This window comes from Frankliniella occidentalis, unplaced genomic scaffold (assembly GCF_000697945.3).
Source record: "Frankliniella occidentalis isolate FOCC.00 unplaced genomic scaffold, Focc_3.1 Scaffold393, whole genome shotgun sequence".
Classification (NCBI taxonomy): domain Eukaryota; kingdom Metazoa; phylum Arthropoda; class Insecta; order Thysanoptera; family Thripidae; genus Frankliniella; species Frankliniella occidentalis.
This window is the reverse complement of record NW_026267515.1, coordinates 232,661-243,559: the sequence shown is the minus strand read 5'-3', so window position 1 is coordinate 243,559 and position 10,899 is coordinate 232,661. Positions and strand designations below refer to the sequence as shown.

The 10,899-nt window shown below is 58.1% G+C and overlaps 1 long non-coding RNA gene across 1 annotated transcript in view; it reads left to right on the top strand.

The window, feature by feature from the left end:
- The window catches only part of LOC113205260 (uncharacterized), a 14,899-nt gene that overhangs the window by 1,996 nt on the left and 2,004 nt on the right, over window positions 1-10,899 (top strand). The window contains exon 2 of the long non-coding RNA XR_003303339.2: window positions 2,896-2,973. This is a non-coding gene — a long non-coding RNA (uncharacterized LOC113205260). The remainder of the gene's footprint in view (window positions 1-2,895; window positions 2,974-10,899) is intronic.

Below are 10,899 nucleotides of genomic sequence, written 5' to 3'. Positions count from 1 at the left end.
CCGCCCTTCGCCCACCACCCCTGCCCCCGACTACCCCTCACTCCATTTCTCCGCCCGTTGAGGCCGTATCATACTAAGTGCCGCGCGGTTCTCTGTTCTTTGTTTCTCAGACGACTATACGTCGCCAGCGCCAAAAGCGTCAGTCGCTGAAATGAGGATAACACGGGGGCTACTCTACACAACGTCGCAGACGTAGAAAACGTACCATGGCACACACCACACACTTTCCCCTCGTGTCGAAGCGCCCACTCCCCCCTCCAGAGCAGAGGTGCACCCTTGCCTCTCACCCCGCCCCGCCCCCCTTTTCTCCTTTCATAACCGGCTTGCGATAAGGACAACGACGTGTTAATTCGCTCAAACTGCAGCCCTGCACGCCGCGCCGCCGGGGCCGGGGCCGCGGGCGCAACACATGGGGTCGCGTTCGGGAGCGCGCGCGGCTCCGGCCCGCCGGCCCGGGCGCCGGCGTCGAGGGGCTTATCTGAACGCGTCCACGCCGTTATTTTGGATTAGTATGATAACGTGTGGGGAGGGTTGGGGGCTGGCTGGGGGGCCCACAGACCGGGTGGTTGTGGCGTAGGATTACATGAGCGCAAATGGACTCGGGGCCGTGCGGACGAAAATTATCAAACACTTTCCCCTGCCGCCCAACACCCCATCGGGAGCCGGTCGAGCTCGCTCGAACTCCTCGAGCAACGAGGGTCGTCGTCGTGGAAGGGCCGGAACGGCGAGAAGCAGGCGAGCCGCCGCCGCCGCCACCGTCGACGCCGGGTTCGTGCAAATTCGCCGGCTGCTTGCTCGCGGAGTGAAACTTGACCTACATTGTCGCGTGCGCCGCGGTCCTATATGCCCCTTTGCTTCGCTCACCGCGCACCACGGTGAGTATGTGTGCGATTCCTTGCAATATCCATGAGGACACTTTTGTCTCTCGCTCGCACTCGCGCCGTGTGCCGTTTCTTCTGGCTCCGCTCTCGCTCTCGCCCTGCCGTTCTCTCGAGGCGGGGCGGGCGGGCCGGCAGCAAGGGGTCCCATTGGGCGCTCCCCTGCGCTGGCCTTGCCCTCAGCAGCCCCGCAGCGCGCGTAACAAAAAGACTAAAATAATTACTCGCACATTAAAGGGACACGCGAAACTGAGCGCGCGCGAGCGCCGAGAGGAGTCCCTTAATGGTCGGGGTAAATAGGACGCATTACGATCGCCGGCGCCGCACACACGCGGCCGCACAGCGCAGTGCTCCATACAAAGGGCGAGCAGGGCGAGCACGGCCTCCGGGACCTCCTCCGGGACGACCTCGGCGCCATGGCGGCGCGCGGGGAGACAAAAGAGTGGCTGAAGTGCTCGCGGCAACGGGTGTCTAGCGACCTCCGCGCGGGAAACGCTCTCAAATAAATGCGCTCAGGTAAAAGTCGCGCGCGCGTGATGTTTTTCAGCACACGCCTCCTTTCCGCGTGACTCGTGTCACACACTGATAAATAATGTGTCGAACCCTCCAGCACTGCTTCTATAAGTTGAAGTGCACAATTACGCGAGTTTCGAATAACATGTTAACGTCGACGTGTGTCAGAACTTGCAGGTGAACCCTTACTAAAAAGTGTTGAACACTTTATTGATTAGTGCAAACATGACAATCGATTGAATGGTCCAGACGAGAGCGACATCAGACTTGTAGTTTTTTGACCTTCAGGTAAAGAGGGGGAGCAAGCCCGAGGGGCCCCCACTCGCCAACTCGTTGTATACGAGGGGGCAATAACTCCCTTTTGAAGTGTACACATGATTCCCGAAATTCTTGATTCCCGGTGATTCCCGTCCGCTTTTAGTTATTACATAGTTTTTTCGGGGGGTTTTAGTGGTACAAAACGCTGATTTCGACTGATTTGTACTTATTTCTCTAGTTTCCCGCATATTCTAAGCGATTTCTATTGCTTTTGATTAATTTTTATCCTGATGATTCCCAGACAGGTGTACACATGATTCCCGGAGTTATTGCCCCCTCGGTTGTATACGAGTAAAAATACTCGCAAGATACTCGCGACAATTCGTGACAACTCGCAAAAAATTCTCGAAAACTCGTGGAAAAATCGAGAAATACTCGCCTAATACTCGCGGATACTCGCCCATTACTCGCATAAACTCACGGATACTCGCTAATACTCTCGAATACTCGCGGATACTCACGCAACTCGTTGTACACCCACTTATTGGAGAGCGGAGGACCCCTCGAGCAGGCCTGGGTTTTGCGAGGACGGCGAGGACGCGTTTGCCTGCGCGCCACCCATGAGGAAGTATGCCACCCCGCTGATGATCAGACGCGCGCGTACGTTGGCGGGCGGGGCGGGGCGGGGCGGGGCGGGGCGGGGCGAGTTTCGCCCATGTGTGCTGCTCTCGGTTTTGCCGCTCGCTGCGGCGGGGCCGCCGTGGCGCGCCGGCGGCGGCGGCGCTGCTCACGCGCATGGGGCTCACGGCTCACGCGCTTCAGCTAACGACATTTCCCCGAAGTCGTATAACGAGGTCTGCTGCGGCTGCGGCAAGGGCGAGGGGGGCGTTAGACAACTTTGTTTCTTCAAACCAGCCAGCAGTGCGCGCTGGCTGGGCTCCTCCGCACACAAGCGGACTCACACACACAGACTGACGTTTCTTTTACCCCCCCTCCCCCCCATCGCGCGTTCACCCTCTTCCCTTCCCGTGCTGCCGCTTTTGCACGAGCTTGCTCGTGCTGCCCCTACTGCCTCTCTCTACAGCTACGCGATTATCGCGATGTCGCTACGATATATGCTTTCGAATATCGATATCAACGTATTGATTCCTTGATAAATTCATAAAAGCCTCGATTTTGCGATATATCATCCTTTGCCATGTTCCGATATCACGCTCTCACGCACCTTTCGCTCTGTCTCTCTCAGGATGTTGCTGCTGCTGGACCTGACGCAGTGATCCCTGCTGGACCCCAAGAGCCCGCTCGCCGCCATGCAGATCTCCAGGTGAGTACCTCTTCTACTCCTCGCCCCGGCCCTGACTCGGACCGGGCCGGTGATTGGCCGAGTCGGAACCCCGCGAGTGTTTTATTCAAGGCGCGCGGTACTGCGGCTCCGCGGAATCACGCCGCTGTCTGAGGAGGAAAAGGTTGCGCTTCCTCCCCCCTACTTTCCCCCTTCCCCCTGCCGGGGCCGAGCAGCGTTAACACGTGGTCGGCTCGAATTACGCAATTTATGACCACTCGAAGAGCGGTGCTCCGCGCCCGAGCACAGCAAGAGCGGCAGCAGCTGCGAGAGGCGCACCGGGGCGCGTCCGCGGCGGCGGGCGCGTGGATCCGTCCTGGCGCGCGGTGTGGTATATACCTGACCAGGGCGCCGCCGCCGACGCCTTCTGTTTCGGACGCGGCCCCACTGCCGGCCGGCCGGCCGCGAGTGGCCGCGGGTAGTAGTAGCCGCAGTGAGTGGTAAACCGAGTGGTAAACTTGGAGTGTTGCTGCACCCCCTTCCACTCGACTCCCACGCCCGCCCAGCAGCCAGCGCCTCTGGCGGCGGCGGCGGCTTCCAGGAGCGTGACATCAGCAGCGTGAGCGAGCAGTGAGTAGCAGCGGGGGCAGGATTGCCCGAAGGGGAGCACAGCGAGATACGTCAATGTGACGCTGATGTTGTTTGAATGGCGAGGCGGGCCGCTCGGCGGCGGCGGCGTGGCGCCCCCAGGTGATCCCGCGAGCGCGCGAAAGCGGCCGGGCTTTTGTTTTCGGTTTGTTTTGAAAAAGCCCGCTCCGCTCCAGGGCGCTCGGCGAGCTGGAGGCGGCCTAACTTTGCCGCAACCGGACCGCACGACGACGGAGTCCTGGAGCGCTGTGTGGGGCTTTATTACCACTAGGAGTCTGTGGGTCTCCCACGGCCGCTACACAAATACTCGTCGCCGCGCTAATGCTCCTTGAAATTGTCATAAAAAATAAAATAAGAAAGAAACGTCCTTTCTAAATTTATGGTGTGGTCAACTTGTTCGTTTTCACCCTCCGCGGGTAATATTCTTCAGCAGTGGCCGTCACACCGTCGGTGAGTTAACGTTGACGGCGGCGGCGCGGTGGCGAGACTGCTGGGGAGTTTATTTATTCTAATGCCAGAGCGCCAGTAAAGTATATTATATTCACACCCGCACGTCGCCTGGTCACCCGCCGCCCAGCCCCGCCCCACCCGCGCCAGGACAAGTGATGACGACACCGCATGGCCCGGCCGGCCAGGCATCGCTACACCAGAGCCGGCCGGCTGGCCGGCGGCCGCACCCGCGAGGGTACGCATCACCGTCCGATTGCCTATTTACAAGAAAAACTGCCGGCCTTTTTCATTTTATAGGCCAAGCGAGCAAGGCATGCTGCTGCTGGGTCTGGCTGTCTCGTGTCCGCCGGGCTTGTGGGCTTGTGGGCTGGGCTGCGGCGGACGAGGCCCCAGGCCTAGTAGGCTTCTGAAAACTTGTCACAGCCGAAATTTGAAATAATTTAGACTTTTGGTAATTGACTGTCACCGCGAAAAATTCAAAGAATTCCAGCAAAGTTTATTTAAAATTTCGAGTAAAATTTAGGACATGTATGCTTGAAAGTAGTAAAATTGTTTCAAAAGTCAATCACATCTTTAAAGAATCCAACCGAGATTTTCAAAAATCTCCCCCCGAAATTCTGAAAATTCAAACATAGTAGTGCATTTGAAAAATTTAACTTGAAGATCCTCGGCAGAAAATTTGCCATGTCGTTCTTTGTCTCAGTTTCAGTTGTATAAAATGTTCTAATTATGAACGCATCATCTTCTAAAACTTCACCAAAATTCGGCAAAACTCTAGCTTTGGGTGGGCGGCTCTGTCCGCGCTCAGGGGGTCCACGTCGTCCACGCTGTGGGAGGAAGAAGGGGGCGGGGCGCGGAGGTTATCGCCGGCCCATTCATTCTCGCGTCACGCGGCCCCCGCGGCGGCGGCCGGGCCTCCTGCCGCACGATGATCCATCCGCCCCGTCGCCGCCGTCGTCGCCGCCTCGAAACCGAAAATCTGCTGCGGCCGTTGGCGTCGTTTTGTCACGTCGACGACGCGGAGGGCGACAAGAAGGCGGCCCGGTGCTGTGACGGTGACGGGCGACGGCGCGGTGCGTCGACGCCGAGGCGTTTGAGACTGAAGCAAAGCCTCTCACTCGCTCCCCCTTCCCTTCCTCAACCTCAAGTGTCAAAAGAAAGGCGCGCGTGCACGAGAAGGCAAGACAAGCTCGTCGTGGGGTCGGGTCAGAGGTGAGCGGCGGCGTGTTGGGTCGCAAGCCTCTGCGGGCGGTGCAGGTCGGTGCGTGGTGGCCTCTCGGCGTGGAGTGGCGGGGACCCAGATCCGGACCGAGTTTAGTATAGACGTGTCCCGGCCCACCACAAGGCCGCCGTGGGTCTACTCTGCATGGCTACTCGTACACTAAACACGGCCCCGCCCGCCTGCCGTTCGGCCGTTTGTTGATCTTGAAGTCACCCCCGCTCGCTCCTCGCCTATGCCCGCGCTGGCTATGGCTGCCGCAGGCCATCTCAAGTCGCTCATCGTAATGTGCCGTTAAATCGACTCTCATAGTCGAGCGGCATAGCGGCCCGGTCAGGCGCGCAGGAGGGCAAGGCAAGGCAGGGCGCGGTATGGCGTGGCCTGTCGTGTCGTGGCATGGCAGGCGCCCAGCCCGGCCTGGGGCCCCCGGCAGGGCAGGGCGAATAACATTGTGCGCTTGACGTGCGTCCCCTCGAGGCGCGCTGCTGCTGCTGCGCTGCACCCCGGCCCCACCCCGCCCGGCCCGGCCCCGCCTGCTGCACCCTGCCGCTTGTCAAACCGCGCTCAAATGCTCATGCGCTTGAGCTGCTTATGCCCCCGCATCTTCCCCCCGTTCTCCTCCTTGCAACGGCAACGTCCTCGCGGCCCATCTTATCTTCCGGTCGTCTCTGGGGCGTCACCGAACAGACGTCTTCTCCATGGCCGTCATCCCAATTTCATCTCCCCGTATTCTTTACCATCCCCATCCTATCGTCCTCTCGAACTTTACTGAATTCAAATTTCAAAAAGAATTTTAGAGTATTTTTAAAATTTGCGCGATTTTCTCAAACTGGTCGGCGGATTTCAGTTGAATTTTATCAGCATTTTCCTGACCATTCTCAACGCGTTCAAATATTGCATTTCAGCATATTTGTTTCAAATTTCAAAATTTGTTGGAATTGTTATGGGTAAATATTTAGCAGCCCTCCTCCCCTTGCCCCTCCCCTCCCTCTTCCCGCCCCCCTCGGTACGCTGCGTGTGGTGTCTCGTTGGTCCTTGCTCCCCGCGGCAGAGGGGTGTGTTCAGTGAGCAGCACAGAGAGCGGAGAGAGTGGGAGCAGGAGGGTTGGGGGTGGAGGGTGGCAGCCAGAATAAGAGAGGGAGAGATGGACGAGTTTGCGTGAAACTCGTGGCCAGAGGCCTGACGGCGGCGGTGGCGGCGTCGCTCCGTTTCCGGTCGGGCAATTATTTGACAATGACGCGGGGCGCGCGGGAGCAAGCGGAGAGGGGTCGGGCCGGCGAAGGGGCGTTGGCGCCCGTGTAACGTAACGCGAGTTTGAAACTGCGCGCGCGCGCTCGTCGGCCCGGCCAGGCCTATGAACCTGGAAAATGATAGACACGTTTGGCTGCTGCCGCGTGCATCCAGCCGGGTCGGTGGTCGGGTGCCGTGTCCTCCAGCCCCGACCCACCCCGCCCCGCCCCGCCCCGGACGCAGCACCCCCTTTTGCCGACCGACACCCTTTGCCATGCGGTTACAATGGCCCCGGGTGAGCTTGGGACCGTGTGGCGGGGCGAGGCGGGGCGCGGTGCAAGCTCACAGAGGCGTGGGAGGGTGGCCGCGCGCCGCGCCGGGGCCGGCGAGACCGGGGCTGAGATACGGCTCACATTGTCCCGAGTGACAGCGCCCCGCCCCGCTGCCTATCGGACGACTGACCATCCATTCTGGGCGCCTGGCCCTGGCCTCGCCCCGCCCCGCCCCGGCCGGGTGGCCCCCGCGGGGTCCTCCTCGCCGCCGTCGCCGCGGCCGCAGCCAGCAGCAGGCAATGTGTGTGCGCGGCCGGCGCCTCTCGCCATTTGATGCATTTGATTTGCGCACACGCAGCATAGCCGCCTCCCTCCCTGGCTGCTAACTTGTTGACGGACGGCGCAGAAATGACGATCAATTAACGTCCCGTCGATGTCCTAATCGCGACTCGTGTATTTATAAGCGGCAGGCCGGTGGCGGGGCTCCGCTCGTAAATAAAGGGGCGTGAGGTGCTCAGCTGATTCATCCTTCTGTCTCTGGTGGTCTGTCCAGCGGTCTGTCCGTCTGTCCGTCTGTCTGTCTGTCTGTCTGTCTGTCTGTCTGTCTGTCTGTCTGTCTGTCTGTCTGTCTGTCTGTCTGTCTGTCTGTCTGTCTGTCCGTTAGCAGCCGGGGAGCCTACCACAGAGCCGCGCTGTTACTTTTTATTGGCCTACGCGGGCGCGCGGTGGTGTCCTGTTGACAATAAGCAGCAACATAGCGACGACTCTTGGGTCCAACTAGCGGCAGGCGGCTTGGCTTTCTTGGCTGGGAAGTTGACTTCCTGCGGGCGGGCTGCATGGTATACTGCTGTCACTGCTGCTCATGCTGGCCGCCTTCCCCGGTGACTCACTCGACGCGCTCCTGTCCCTCCTTCGGCTTCCTGGAGCGCTGGTCGGTGTGCATGTTGACGCTACGAGTCACGCGTCCCACGCCCGTCATAGTCCGTCACGAAGGTCGGGTGGTAGGCAACTCCGCACCGGACAGGGTGGTGCGGGGTGGTGGTGTGTTGTTGCACGTGCTCCTTTCCGCCGGGGTCGTCGGGGGACCAACGCCTGGCAATGGTCGGGTAGGCAAATCCGCCGAACGGGCGTGCCCTGCGCGAGCGAGGGTTGCCTAACTACGAGCAGCGCGAGCGCCGGTGAGGTAGGCAGCGCCGCCGAGCGGGGGTGCGACACCGTGGGGGAGATTGCCTACCCCGCCAGGCGCCCGCCTGCCCGCGTGGCCTGCCCTGCCTCTACCTGCTGCAGCCCTCCTATACCCCAGGCATCGGCCGCGGCGTCTCCGCCGGGGAGGATTGGCAGGTTTTGGGCGCACGACGACGACAGAGCAGCAAGCACCGGCAGCAGCGCTGCTCAAGTTGGGGCTGTCAGCTGCAGCAGTCTAGACAAGGCGCAGGCACGGCGCCTGGCCCAGGAGAGGAGTGTGCTGTAGCGTGATCTTGCGAGTGAGTGAGAGAGAGAGGAAGAGTGAGAGGATGGGGGGAGTGAGGTTAGCGTAGCGTGACATATTTGTGATTTACCTTTTGTGATTTTTTTTTCTATGGGATTTGGCACTTTTTGTGGCGGTGAGAGTGAAAGATTACATCTTATTTGGCGATGCGTCGGTCTGACCCGCGCTGTCGGCGGCTCCAAACCTCAATATGTGGTTTGTTGTTGTTGTTTTACATCGTTGTAGATAACAATGTTGTGCGTTTTTTTCCCCTTTCTGCTCCATCGCGGGGCATTTGGCGTTCAAGCGTGGCCGGGCTGATGCCGGGCCGATGCCCCCTCTTCTGGCTCCTCAGAAAGAGAGAGCAAGTGACAAAAAGTTTGAAAAAAAAGAGGGGGGAGGAAGGAGAGAGAGAGAGGGGGGGGGGGGGGTCGTGAATGGTAGTGAACCGATGATATCACCACGCGTGTCACTCGGTCTCCCATGTAAATCAGACCGCGCGGCGGTGGCGGTCCCCCCGCCCCCTCCTCCCCTCCTCCTAGTCTCCGTGTTCCCCGCTGATGCGAGTGCCGACATATGATTTCATCAGTGAATCACTCAACGCGCGGCCTGTCATCACCCGTTTCACCATCATCACAGCTTCGGCACGATAAGTGGATCGAAGAGTCGTATTTGGCATTTCGCTCGCTGCAGTGCAGCATATCGGACTCGGACTCGATGTGAGTCGGTAGAGGTGGACGGTCCCGTAAATGGAATGGGTTAATCCCACCGCTGGCCATTACCCGGCGGCATGCTGCTTGGGTGCTTAATTTTCGAGATGTAATTATTTTGCGCTCCGAAGCAGAAGTGGTAATTTCTTGGCGCCGAATGCGAGTTTCAATGTGGGTCCACGTCCACGTTGATGAAAAATAACGAGAGTGATGAATTTAATACGTCTTTAAAAGTGTTTAAAAACTTGAGCCGTCTTGAACTGTGCAGCCCAGCAGGGTGACCTGTATTACTCTTGACCTTTCACCCCCGTGACCTTGCACACATTCTTCGTGTCCCGCCAGACGATGGCTCGTTTACCTGTTGACAAGGTCGTCTCCCTAACCTGAACTATGCCACACCGCCCCCTCGCTATCTCTAATAGAGTGTCCCGTCGTCACGACATAAATTTCAGCCTGCGCCCCGCGGCGCGGTAATTCGGATACGGCGGGGTTCGTGTAAATCAATCGCCTCAATGGCTCACCCACGCCGCGCCACTCCACGCTACACCACGCCTTGCCACGCCACGTCGCGTGGCATTCCGCGTTTCCTGCCGCCACGCTGGCCCGTCCCGCCCGCGCTTTGCCGATGTAAAGGCGCCCGCGGCCGTGTTTTGTAGTTTTATAATCGCTGTTTGATAAATAAGAGAAAAGACAGAAAATCAATCATCGGCTGAAAATTTCAGGTGAATACAGCGGGAGCACTCGCATTTATCATGTGCTTGCTGCTTGTTTAGCCCAAAATGTATGAACATCCGCTCAAAGTAAAATGCTTTAAGGCTTATTTGAAAGTAATTTTGCCTTTGAAAACAATCTTTCCAATGAGATGTACTGTAATAGTTTGTTCAGACTTAGTATTTTTAAAGTTTAATACGCTGGAAAATCCTCTTCTTTTTTTGAGTAAATTCTATTTGAACAATGCAATGTTCTTTATGAATCCGCGAATTTATTTGCATGACGGGGCGCAGTTGGTCACACCTCTGGCAATGAGTTCCCTGTAAGGGCTTGGGGCGGACACGACGCTGACGGACAGCGCAGGGCATTCTCCTCGCTGACCCGCTGCACGTGGTCTCGCGGTGTAACAGGTAGAAAGGGCCCAAGGAGCGAGCCGCGCCGGCCGCGGGGGCTGGGGGGCCGGGGGACGGAAGAATTTGGCACCTGCTACGGCGTCCATGTGCGTCCATTCAATTTGGACACAAGAGTACACGGGCTGTCTCTGTTGTGCCTGTGTGTCCTCACCCTGTTCCGTCGGCCTTGAATGACAGGAAGGATAGCAGGGTAGCGCTGCCGTGTGTGGGAAGCCTAGCTCCTTGAATTCCTCACATCCTTTCCTCCTCCTCGTCATGTTATGGCCGAGCATTACAAATCCCTGTCCCCAAACAATATCAGCAGCCGTCCCGCGGCGTGTCTCTGGCCCGGCCGCGGCCAGCAAGCTGCCAAGAATTTCAATAAGGAGTGTAAAGGCCCCGGCCGGCCCCGGCCACCCCGCGGTGATTTGTCGGCCTGCCCGGCGCTCCGCTTGTTTGCCGCTCAATACCTAATTTGAAACCAAATTTATCCTCTGCGAATGACGACATTGGGTGCCCGTATGGTATTTGTAGTTAAAATCCGTCAAGTCCACATTATTCAATGTGGCTTAAAAGGGCTTCGCGTGCTTGGTGTTGGGCTATGTACAGACAAACGCTGAGACACATAGACAGACGTATCTAGATGCTCAAATTATGAAGCAATACTCCGAAGCCGCCTATTACGAACATACGCGATGGGCTTTAGCGGGGCGCAACGGCGCGCAAAGATAATATTTGTCCTACGACTTTCATTCAAACTGGTTTGATCTTAGAAAAATAAGTAGTACCGTATCTAATGATTGAGATAAGAGTCGGCCCAGGACATAATTTCTACTACTTGGTTCACTTTGAGTAGGGAGTGTTAGTT